Source organism: Petromyzon marinus, chromosome 32, assembly GCF_048934315.1.
Source record: "Petromyzon marinus isolate PM22_M1 ecotype Great Lakes invasive population chromosome 32, UKy_Petmar_22M1.pri1.0, whole genome shotgun sequence".
Classification (NCBI taxonomy): Eukaryota; Metazoa; Chordata; class Hyperoartia; order Petromyzontiformes; family Petromyzontidae; genus Petromyzon; species Petromyzon marinus.
Window position 1 is genome coordinate 12,235,357 of NC_133698.1, and position 10,370 is coordinate 12,245,726.

A 10,370-nucleotide genomic window follows, 5' to 3' on the forward strand; every position below is an offset into this window, starting at 1 on the left:
ACATTCTCTTGTAGTAGTAGCAAGAATAATACTGAAATACCGCCGGTTTGGTAGAACGTGCACCTTGGGGTGGTGATGTGGTGGAGCAGAATCACATTGTACTATTCATCCGGCAACCCGAATTTTGTTTTTGTTTTTTTCACCAGGCTTCTCTCTTCCACGACAGCTACGGACCACGCTGAACCGCGCTCGAACGCAGCGTGGGGAAAGATGCGCGAGACACCTTCAACAAAAGGGACGATCGTCAAAAGACTCACCAAACCGACACTGCGGTTGAAGGCGAAAGCATGAAACGCATCGCAAACGAACGCGTCCATCCGTGCAACAGGCTGGCGTTGTCGCTGCGATCCACACAGCCGTCTATTGCTACCTCCCTTGATTGGTCGAAATAAATTATCGTTCAACTTATTATTACGCGTTTAAAAACACTGCTGCTTTTCCCTACTGCCATTCTAAATAATAAGAAGTTCGATTTGCGGTCAAGGCTTTACATCAGCAAAGATTGACGTCTTAACCGGTCCTAGGCACCCACTTTTAACCAACCTGCGCTTCTTCCTCTGTGATGTGGCTGATGCAGATGCAGAGCAGCAGCTACAATTTCACGGTCAGGTGGTCAAGTCAGACAACTGCAACAGCGTACCGCAGTGATGTCTCCTTCGTATTTGTGGATCGGGCATTGCGTCGCTATACGTTGTACGGTGTGATGTGGATGACCGCAGTCGCACAGAGGAGAGTGTTTATGCTGAAACAACCCACTATTATATACTCTTGGTTCTTTCGGTAAAGTCACATAGGTAAAGAAAATAAAAAATATTAAATAAAAAAATTAAATCACGACGTTTCGGGCGCAACACAAGCGTCCGTCATCAGGCGGGGACAACCACAGCAAGACACAATTGCTAAGTGGGTAAAGAGAGCTGATTGTGACTAGGGATTATATATCTGAGGAAGGGGGGAGGAGCCAAGGGGAGTGTGGGGGCGGGGCATGGGTCAGAGGAGAGTGGCAAACATGATCCAAATGATGAGAGAGGGTGGGGGAGGGTCAGAGTGGAAAGCTGCAGCCTCGAAACAATACACGGCACATTTCCAGGTGATGGGAGAGCGAGCAGGGCTGGGAGTAAGAAACAGCGACTTTACCGAAAGAACCAAGAGCATGGATCCTTGCAGTCACGAGAACTTCGAATCGAGAATGAACCCACTATTACTGGTAAGGTGATGGAATGCCTTCATCCAACATTAAACAAAATAATAATATTGATAAGAGAATGCCTCACTACGACTCGGGACTCATTTTGAGGATGATCCTGCATAGGAATATTTGGCCAATTGCCATAAACGAGTGCTCGGCATGCGAGAGGGAACCCGAGCGCTCAGAAGAAGAAGAAAAATCCACTCATACAAGGCAGGGGACAACACTCAAAGCTCTGCCTCCTCTCATGGCGCATAAACCACGCTCAACAATGCGTATTTAGTTTCCAAATCTTGCAACATCGGTACAATAATTACATTGGCACATTACGTATGCCGAAATATGGGTACAATTTTTTTCCATGGCCATGTACACAGGAGCAGTCTTGACCATATAGGACACTAACGATAAACTATTTTTATTTTGCCAGCTAAGGTCCACTGAGCGATATTGCCCCTTTTCAGAAGCGACCTGACCACAAATGATAGCTCAAAGAAGTGCCTTATCACGTCGAAATTTACAGCAGCCAAATACTCTAAGACACGTTTTATATATATAAATGTGGAGGGAAAACCCGGAGGACCCAGAGAAAAAAAATCCACGCGACCACGGGGAGAAAACCAAAACTCCAAATATACAGCAGCAGGCGTCGGGATCGAACCAACGACCTCCTGTACACCAAGCGAGGTAGTCAACGTTTCGCCACCTTATCAAGCGTCATGATAAGGGCCCTCAGCGAATGGATCCACGGAGCTTACTTGCATAGATGAGCTGGAATCTGTACGACCAACGGCGGTTCATGGCTGCGCGTTGAGGAGGCGATAATTTCCAACCCTGGTTTTCCAGTGTCTCCCTGACATGCACCGGCAAGATTGATAAAAAAAACAACCACGTGTGTGTTTACGCAGCCCAGGGTAGCTTCCCAGGAGAACCGGTCTGCTGGGAGCCCAGCACGTGGTGTCATTATTATCATCTCGCATCGTTACCTCGGTGTGATCAATTAGCCCACCACGTGCATCTGACGCTGGAACGCCGCATGTGAAAATTGTTACCTCCTTCAACCTGGAGACGTGAACTGCCATTGCTGTAACGCAAATTCACCACAGCCGCACAAGTTGTGAAGTAACCTAAAGCCGTTCAGATGCAAAACACACTTGTAGCTACTCATTGGGTTTTTTACGGTAAAGTCACGTGTGTAGAAATACAATAAAATTATATTGAAACAAAAAACAATCACGACGTTTCGATCACAACGCAAGCGATCTTCGTCAGGTGTCAAGAACAAATCACGGAGGTAAATACAACAAAAAGATGAGAGACGAGAATTTCAGAAATTCGTGGTCCGCCAGGAAGTGTCTAACTGTGTTGTTGGCCTGACTGGATGTGCTTCACATAATGTGTTTTCAGGTTTGTTGAATTCTCGTCTCTCATCTTTTTGTTGTATTTACCTCCGTGATTTGTTCTTGACACCTGATGAAGATCGCTTGCGTTGTGATCGAAACGTCGTGATTGTTTTTTGTTTTAATATAATTTTATTGTATTTCTACATACGTGACTTTACCGAAAAAAAACAATGAGTAATTTTATGCAGTCACGAAAGCTTTAATACTTTATTATCACACTTGTAGCTGCCATCCACTGAAAGAGTATGCACTCGTCAACTTTACGCTATGCGGGCAAGATGTAATATTTACGTGCAGCTGCTTTTTAATTTCTTTAACGAACAGCTTGAACCAGACTGTTTTACAGCCTCAGAAAATATCTGGTGTTTATTTTTATTATTTACTTTGTTGTTGTTGTTGTTGTTTTGCTTTGTAAACATTGCCATTCCTCGGCAGCTTTCATCGCGGGTGTCATGGTGTGCCAATTGTGGGCGCATTTGATGCCTTTTGTGATTCCTGGCTGTGCCTGTTGCCGTTACTGAAAACAAACTCATTTAGCCGCTGAAGGGATGTTTAGAAGACACCTTCTTTGGCGGTGAGACGAGACGCTGGCAAGCTATGAAGTCTCTCATCGACTTTGTGACTTCATAAACGCTTTCCGTTGGCTGGTACACTGAAAGTAAATTGAGAGAAAATCCCTTAGAATATATGCACATATTAAACAGTTTTTGTACTTTTTTTTTACTTTACCAGGTAAGGCCCACCGAGCCATATAGCCCCTTTTTTCAGAAGCGACCTGGAAACAACTGATGGCTCAACGAAGTGGCTCATCATCGCGTGGAAATGTACAGCAGCCAAATACTCTAAACGCGTGATGTTGATTTTAAATCCACGCGACCTCGGGGAGAGCGTGCAAACATGCAAACTCCAAATATACAGCTGGCGTCAGGGTCGACCTCCTACATACGAAGCGAGGGAGTTCACATCTCCCCACCGTGACACCGTAATATATATATGTCGTTGCAAGCCTGTAACTTCGCACTGCTCAGCAATGCCCTCTTCAATTTTTTTATATTCTTTACCTAGTTGCTCTTGTCAAGTAATAACACTTTCAAACATGAGTCTGTCTTCAGAAGTATTCAATAAAGCAGTAACCTATGAACCAGGCTCAACCATGCTCGTAGCTGTCGGGGGGAATAAACATATTTACATATTTGCAAATATTTTTTTGTGTTGTCTGCAAGTTTTAGGCAACGCTTTGATCAATTTGTCCAGTTTTCAAGATGAGGTTCCTAATTCCACCATAACTTAATACAACTGTTTGGTTCATACTGGCTCATGTTCATCAGTCATTCACCCTTCCTCTGCCCCCCCAGTTGACAATACGGACAGACGAACAAAGCAAATGCACACGACGTGCACTTTATAGCCAACGATGAGCAGTGTGAGTTGGTGATGACAAGGAGCATTGGCGTTGAAAAATAGAAGTATAGTTTAACAATGTACCTCTGCTGCCCATAACATAACCCCAGCAGCTTTACAATACCTGTCTCATGCGCGGTGGTCGTCCATCCAAGCACCTATTCAGAGTCAAACCCGCTTAGCTGCCGAGATCCGATGTGATTGCACGTGTTCTGTGTGATTGATTCGTCTAATTTTTTTTATAACAGGTCCCTGCAGGGTGGGCTGGTAGGAATATTGGAATTTTTTTTACACCCAACAGCACGAGATTTCACTTCGTTAAAGTATTGAAAGGGGACGGACGGACGGACACATTAATCTATTGCAGGCTGGTACACTCAGTTTACAACTTCGTTCCTACCAGTATTACTGGTTCTCAACAAAAATTGACGAGAAGAACGCCAAACTCCTTGAAGCACCACACTGGCCAACGTGCTCACGATTCTGCCAGCTCAGGGGCCTACTCAAGATGTGCAACGAGAGAGAACGCGCATGCTTCATGCCCTTGAACGTGACATTTCAGCTCTGCGATCAGTCTTCCAAAGCTGAACCCATACAATGTTTTCCCACAGTTGAGCTGTTTGCATTCTCTGTTGGGACAGTGGTGGATTAAGCTAGTGCGGGGGCCTGTAGCATATGTTATAAAGGGGCCCTAAATAAAATAAAATACTTAAATATTAAAACACATATGTTTTACTTGCATAGTAAAGTAATTGTATTTTTTCATTTGCTATACAGCCAAATAGTACGACAAATCGCTAACCTTAAACACCCGGTCGTTCATAAAAGTTGAAGGCAGTATAGTACTATAGTAATAGAGCAAGTGCAGAATCACTGAACCAAAATTGATAGCTTGAAAGCATTTAGCGCGGGGCCCTTGAAAGTGCGGGGCTCTTAGCATATGCTACTTTTGCTACTAGAAGAATCCGACACTGTGTTAGGGTATTAATCGGATTTTGTAAGGGGTAGCGAATGCCGCAGAATTCAAAACTTTCCAACTGTCAGAATGGCCGTGGGATTCCTTTAAGAATCCAACAGATGGGCATGCCCTCCCACGTCCAGGCGCGTTTTGTGAAATCGTCAGAAGCCATCAACCGGGCATCTTTTTAATGGGCCATCTGGGACAAAATTTTGCAAGTGGTGTATAAAACACTCTTAGACACCCCCCCACCCTCCCCGTGTTCGAGTGATTCAACTTTTGGGAGAGTTTTCAAAAGGCGCATCGTTGTTGGGCAATTCCAGTGAGGATCTCCGCTGGATCAGCCTTTCATGATCTGGTTTGGGACGAGACTTGATTAAAACAATGTCCAACATGAGCCCCCGTGTAGTCGAGAGTACCGCCGTGAAACCTGCAACAAAGTTCCGAGATGTCTCACCCAAAAATGCATTACATGGACGGTATAACTTCTGCAAGGAGCGTGGAATGAAACCGCAAGCCTTGCTCGACAAGCCGCCTTTACCGTAGTTGCATCCTTCGCCCATCTCCACATTTGCATTGCAAAATATGACCCCACAATAGCCACTTACAAAAAATTAAGCTCCATCCACGATTCTGCCTCCCCCCCCCTCACCACCACCCTTTGTAATTGACAGGACACAAAAAAGCGATTTTTATAAACGGGATATAGCGAGGGCAATCGTCTTCTGTCTCCAAAGGACAGCTCCCTAAGAGGACGTCAGAACAACTCTGTGGGGAGAGCAAACTTGGCTTCCAGGATCCGGGCTGGCGAGTTGGATCGTGGACTTTATATCTCTCATTTGTTACAACCTTGTAGGGGAACAAACTGCCAGAGCCAAGCGAAGCCTCATTTGACAAAAGATCAATGGCAACATCGTGGAGGGGGGGGGGGTGTGATTGTATGTACAGTTTCGATAGCTGACATTTGTAAAGCAGCCCACTTGACCTTCATCAGTTATTACAACCTACATACTCTGACCTCGGGTGCAGTGACTTTTTTCGAGAGCGGCAATATTGGCAGCATTATAAGATCTCTCAATTGAGCCGTCCCGGCCTCATGCGGTTGTTCGGCTCTGACACGGATGCTATGCCTACGCATGACAATGTGTAACAATTATTCCTTTTTTTACCATGATATATTTCTTCGTAATTGTCGACGGACAGTCGGCAACCCAGGCCGAAACGTTAAACCCTGCGGTGGCTCCCTCTCCCTCGGGGGTTTGACATTACAGTATTGATCAAATTCCTCTACAGCGTCTTTCCATGTGTCTATCGAGCCCACAAGACAAGGTGACATTAAGAAAAGGGCTGGGATCCAGTCAAGGATATCTGCGTTGTTGCATGCGACCCGACAGTGTTTTGTGGTGTGAGTTACATTGCTTGGCGTGTGTTAGTTACAGTTTCAAGTTCACATTAGCTGTGTTTATCCTGACGACTTCAAATTGTTCATTTAAAACATGATCGCAATAACATTTCTCGCTTGATAACTTATATAAAAAAGTAGACACCAATGAAACCGGTATTGGCCAAAACATCCCAAAGCTGAAATATTTTTTTTGTTACTTGCAAATTACCCAACTCGGTCGACGCTACCAAAAAGTTATCGAGACTCGGGTTGAGGCTTTCTGGGTAAACACAACGAGTAGGTTCAAGGCCACGTGTTCAAGGCGTCCCACAATCCTCCCACAAATAAACGATCGTGTCGGCGCCACCATGACGCTGGCTCACCGCCCAGGGGCTCGCAAGCCCCCGGGACACACCGAGCGCATGGCAGCTCACCCCCTACCAGCACCAGGCTCAAAGCCTGCCCAGCTGACGAGATCCGAAGTGATCGGTGGCGGATTCTGCACGGTTTCGTCCGAGAAATTGCCATTTATAAATATTGTAAGATGTTTTTTTTTTATTCCTTTCGCAAGTTGCTCTGTCCCACCAGTTGTGCGATGATCTCAAATGTGTTGGCATTTAACCTAAATTGCAGTCTTAACAATGCAGCGTCTTGAATGGGGGGGGAGGGGTGTGGGACGCCTCTTGAAAACAAATTAGTTGGTCATGCTGGCTTGGCTGTGATGCCAAAAGCACGAATAACATTGACAAATGTTTCTTAAAATTAAGTTTCGACGGTTTACACTGCCCTCTGCTGGCAGAACCGACATTCACGACACCAGTCAGTGGATTACTTAACACATCTTAAGAGATATGTTCCCTTCGTTTAGCCAAGATGAATTTTGTAGGCAATTGGCCAAAGGGTCATACATTTTGAGAGCTCAATCTTAAGCAGACCAACACCGTAATTCAAATTCCAGAAAAGAACAGTGAAGTACAATCTACTATTTGTTCATCAGAAAGGTTTTTTTGTTAGATCGCGTCAGTATAAATGTGTCGTAACCCCCCACCACCCGACACACCCAGTAAGGTTTGTCACGTGAACAAATCGCGCCAATTAGTATGCTACTTCAGCCCACCGGTGTGTTGGAGAGTAATTCCACAACATTTACAATTTGAGTAGAACGACGTTTTTTTAATTACACCCAGCATCATCGGGCGATTTTCCAGAATGTATATGATTTAGAAAGTTAAGCAGGTTCCTAGCCTGCATAGCGATTGGATGGGCTACCACTCTGCATAAAAGGCTGTTACAGCTTATGGGGTTGTGGGCAGCAGTAGGCATAGAAAAACCATAAGCATCAGAATCTGTAGGCACTATACTGGAGGAATCTAATGTGCTGAACTGCCCAGCACGGTGAAGTATGGTGAAATAGCTTCCACAACCCTCACGGCTTGGGGGAGGCTTTCAGTCTGCCAGCAGTGTGTTTCCAAAGGGCGATGATGCACATAACATCACGGCGATTAACCCCTTTGAAGCAATATTGCTTGAAATTCGTATATTTTCTTTAATAAACGCAGAGTTTGGACAATTGTTCGTGTCGACTCACAGCCTGGCTGCTGCCTTCCAGCCTGTATGTCTTTCCTCAGCGATTGTTCGATGCAAAATTAAAGACTATTACTATGGTACAGTATTATATAAAAAGGGTTACTGGTCCATCGCGTGAGCCTGGTGACGAAATGGCAGCCAAAGGATGGAACGCACCGGACAGTACAACTGCAGAGGAGATGGAGCAATGGGATCGGCCTATTTGCAGGAGTGGCATTTAAAGACAGTGAGGAATGGCCAGGGCATATGAACACCATGTCAAAAAGAGCTGTATAACTCATCGGATTCCTCCAGTATAAATACGTATTCTGATTCAGCAGTGTATAGAACGTGGCAGTTGATGGTGGTTATTTGGCAACTAATTAATATAACGTCAAAAATGAATTTCAGAAACATTACAAGCTTTGGATATCACCTACATACATGTGTGGCACGTAAAAAAAACATGACAATTTCAACGAATGCATTGTACATTTTATTAAATCCAAAGGGGACGTTTGATGATGGTGATTTGGAAGCACGTGCGTGGGCTTGTTTGGAAAGCTCCGTGCACTTGCAGGGTTAAATTGTCCCGGGAGGGCTGATGGACAGTTTGATGTCAAACACACGTGCTCACACTTGCTCATTACAAATGTCAGCAAAACTGGGAATTGATTACCGCTCAAGCAGGGGGTCCCCTTTCACGTGAAGAGGGCACAGCAATGCTTGCCTTTACACGCGCGTTCACATATTGTGCTTATTCTTCGTTCATGATTGTTATGGTTGTGTTGCTTGCTTTGTTTTGCACTGAGTTACTATTACTGCCGTGTTCTCCAAGATAATGAGACGCTCCTGAATGTAAGATGCACCGCAAAACATAGGGGTTATTTATATTAATATAAACAACACGCGTTCTAATCGGGAGCATATGGCACTTATAGAGAGTAATCTTCCGGAAGATGATTCTCAAAGACTATAAATTCAAACACGACTAAACCAAAAGACAATGCTTTCTCTGGATCGCGAAGCAACACCAACTTTTGTTTTAAAATGAAAAGTCCGTCGTATTATCCAGAGCATGCGGTGGCACACCAAATGTGGACTCCGACTGTTCCATATGAGACTGTTGTCCCCCTCACACACGTGGCGTTTCCTCCACGTGCTCTGGTTCTCTCCCACGTGCTCTGGTTTCCTCCACGTGCTCTGGTTTTCTCCCACGTGTAAACACTCATTAAATGGCCGACAACGTCTTCATATATAGAGGACTGCAGAGCTTGGGTCGTGGTGGGGTGGGGAATTTGCTCCGGCTCACTGCCTGGGCTGCCTTTCCCACTCGTCTCTGGTTCCTCCTCGTGCCTCTGAGTCGCGGTCTCCCTCTCTCTCTCTCTCTTTGAGAGCGAGTGAATATTGTGTGGCACGTGACAAGTTGAAATTACTATTGTTGTTGTACTCTAAAATTCAGGTGAAGGGGAACTTTTAATATAGAAATAGGCTATGCAAACCATAAAGCAGTGTTCTTTACTCATTTTCCGAGGCGGGGCCACTTTGGCTGATAAGACATCATCAGTGTGAGACCATTGGGGGTTCGACAGCAGCAAGATGATGGTGATGGGGGGGGGGTCACCATTTGTGTTTTGTGTTGGGGGGCCGCACGTTAGGGGCCGCACTAAAGGCCACCAGAGGCCGCCAGTAACCCGCGGGCCTTGCAATGAAAGACACCGTCATCCACAGTCCAGTGGTAACAATAGTAGCGGATGGCTACTAACACAGATAGTACGTGATGGCTACATACTAATGCAGTGGAACAGTGATGCACTATGCTATGAATCAAACCTCCTGACTCCGATTCCCAGCCACCTCTAATATCAGCGGCGAGTCATATCGGAACTGATCATGATGCCTCCCTTCACTAATCCACCTTGTCCAGCGTGGTTAATTATGGTCAAACAACCTCCATCCAGCAGAGGATTGATAAGGGGCTTTGAACATTGCTACTATATTCACATGCCACTATTCCTTAGCAGGCAATTATCATTTGGTGGGAAAATCCTACCGTCTTTTGCCCCATGGGCTCTCTCGTGAATTCAAAATCGTATATCCCATTCCGGATGAACCATGCTGAAATGATGTATGAGTGGTATCAGTGTCCCTCGTACAAACGTTGACTTAAGGTGGCACTTCATGTGCTCTCTCAAACTGGGAATAGCACCACGTCCTCACGGAGACCGGTGTGCAGCGCTATGACGTTATTTTAAATGCCCTGTGTCGAGGCTGCAACAGATGGTAGCTATTGTATTCGCTGGACAATAAACGTTGGCATGATATAACGTGTGCCCCTTGAGTGCTGTCAACCATTGCACATAGATGTATTTAAAATGTGCACTTTTAAATGCCAAAAAAATGGTTATAGCCTTATTTTCATTAGATTTGTATTTAAAATTAATGCATAATTAGTTTAGTGTGTCTGTA

At 45.1% G+C, this 10,370-nt stretch overlaps 1 long non-coding RNA gene across 1 annotated transcript in view; it reads left to right on the top strand.

The window, feature by feature from the left end:
• Positions 1–826: 826 nt before the first annotated feature.
• The window catches only part of LOC142929638 (uncharacterized), a 40,904-nt gene continuing 31,360 nt past the window's right edge, over positions 827–10,370 (top strand). The window contains exon 1 of the long non-coding RNA XR_012945828.1: positions 827–1,207. This is a non-coding gene — a long non-coding RNA (uncharacterized LOC142929638). The remainder of the gene's footprint in view (positions 1,208–10,370) is intronic.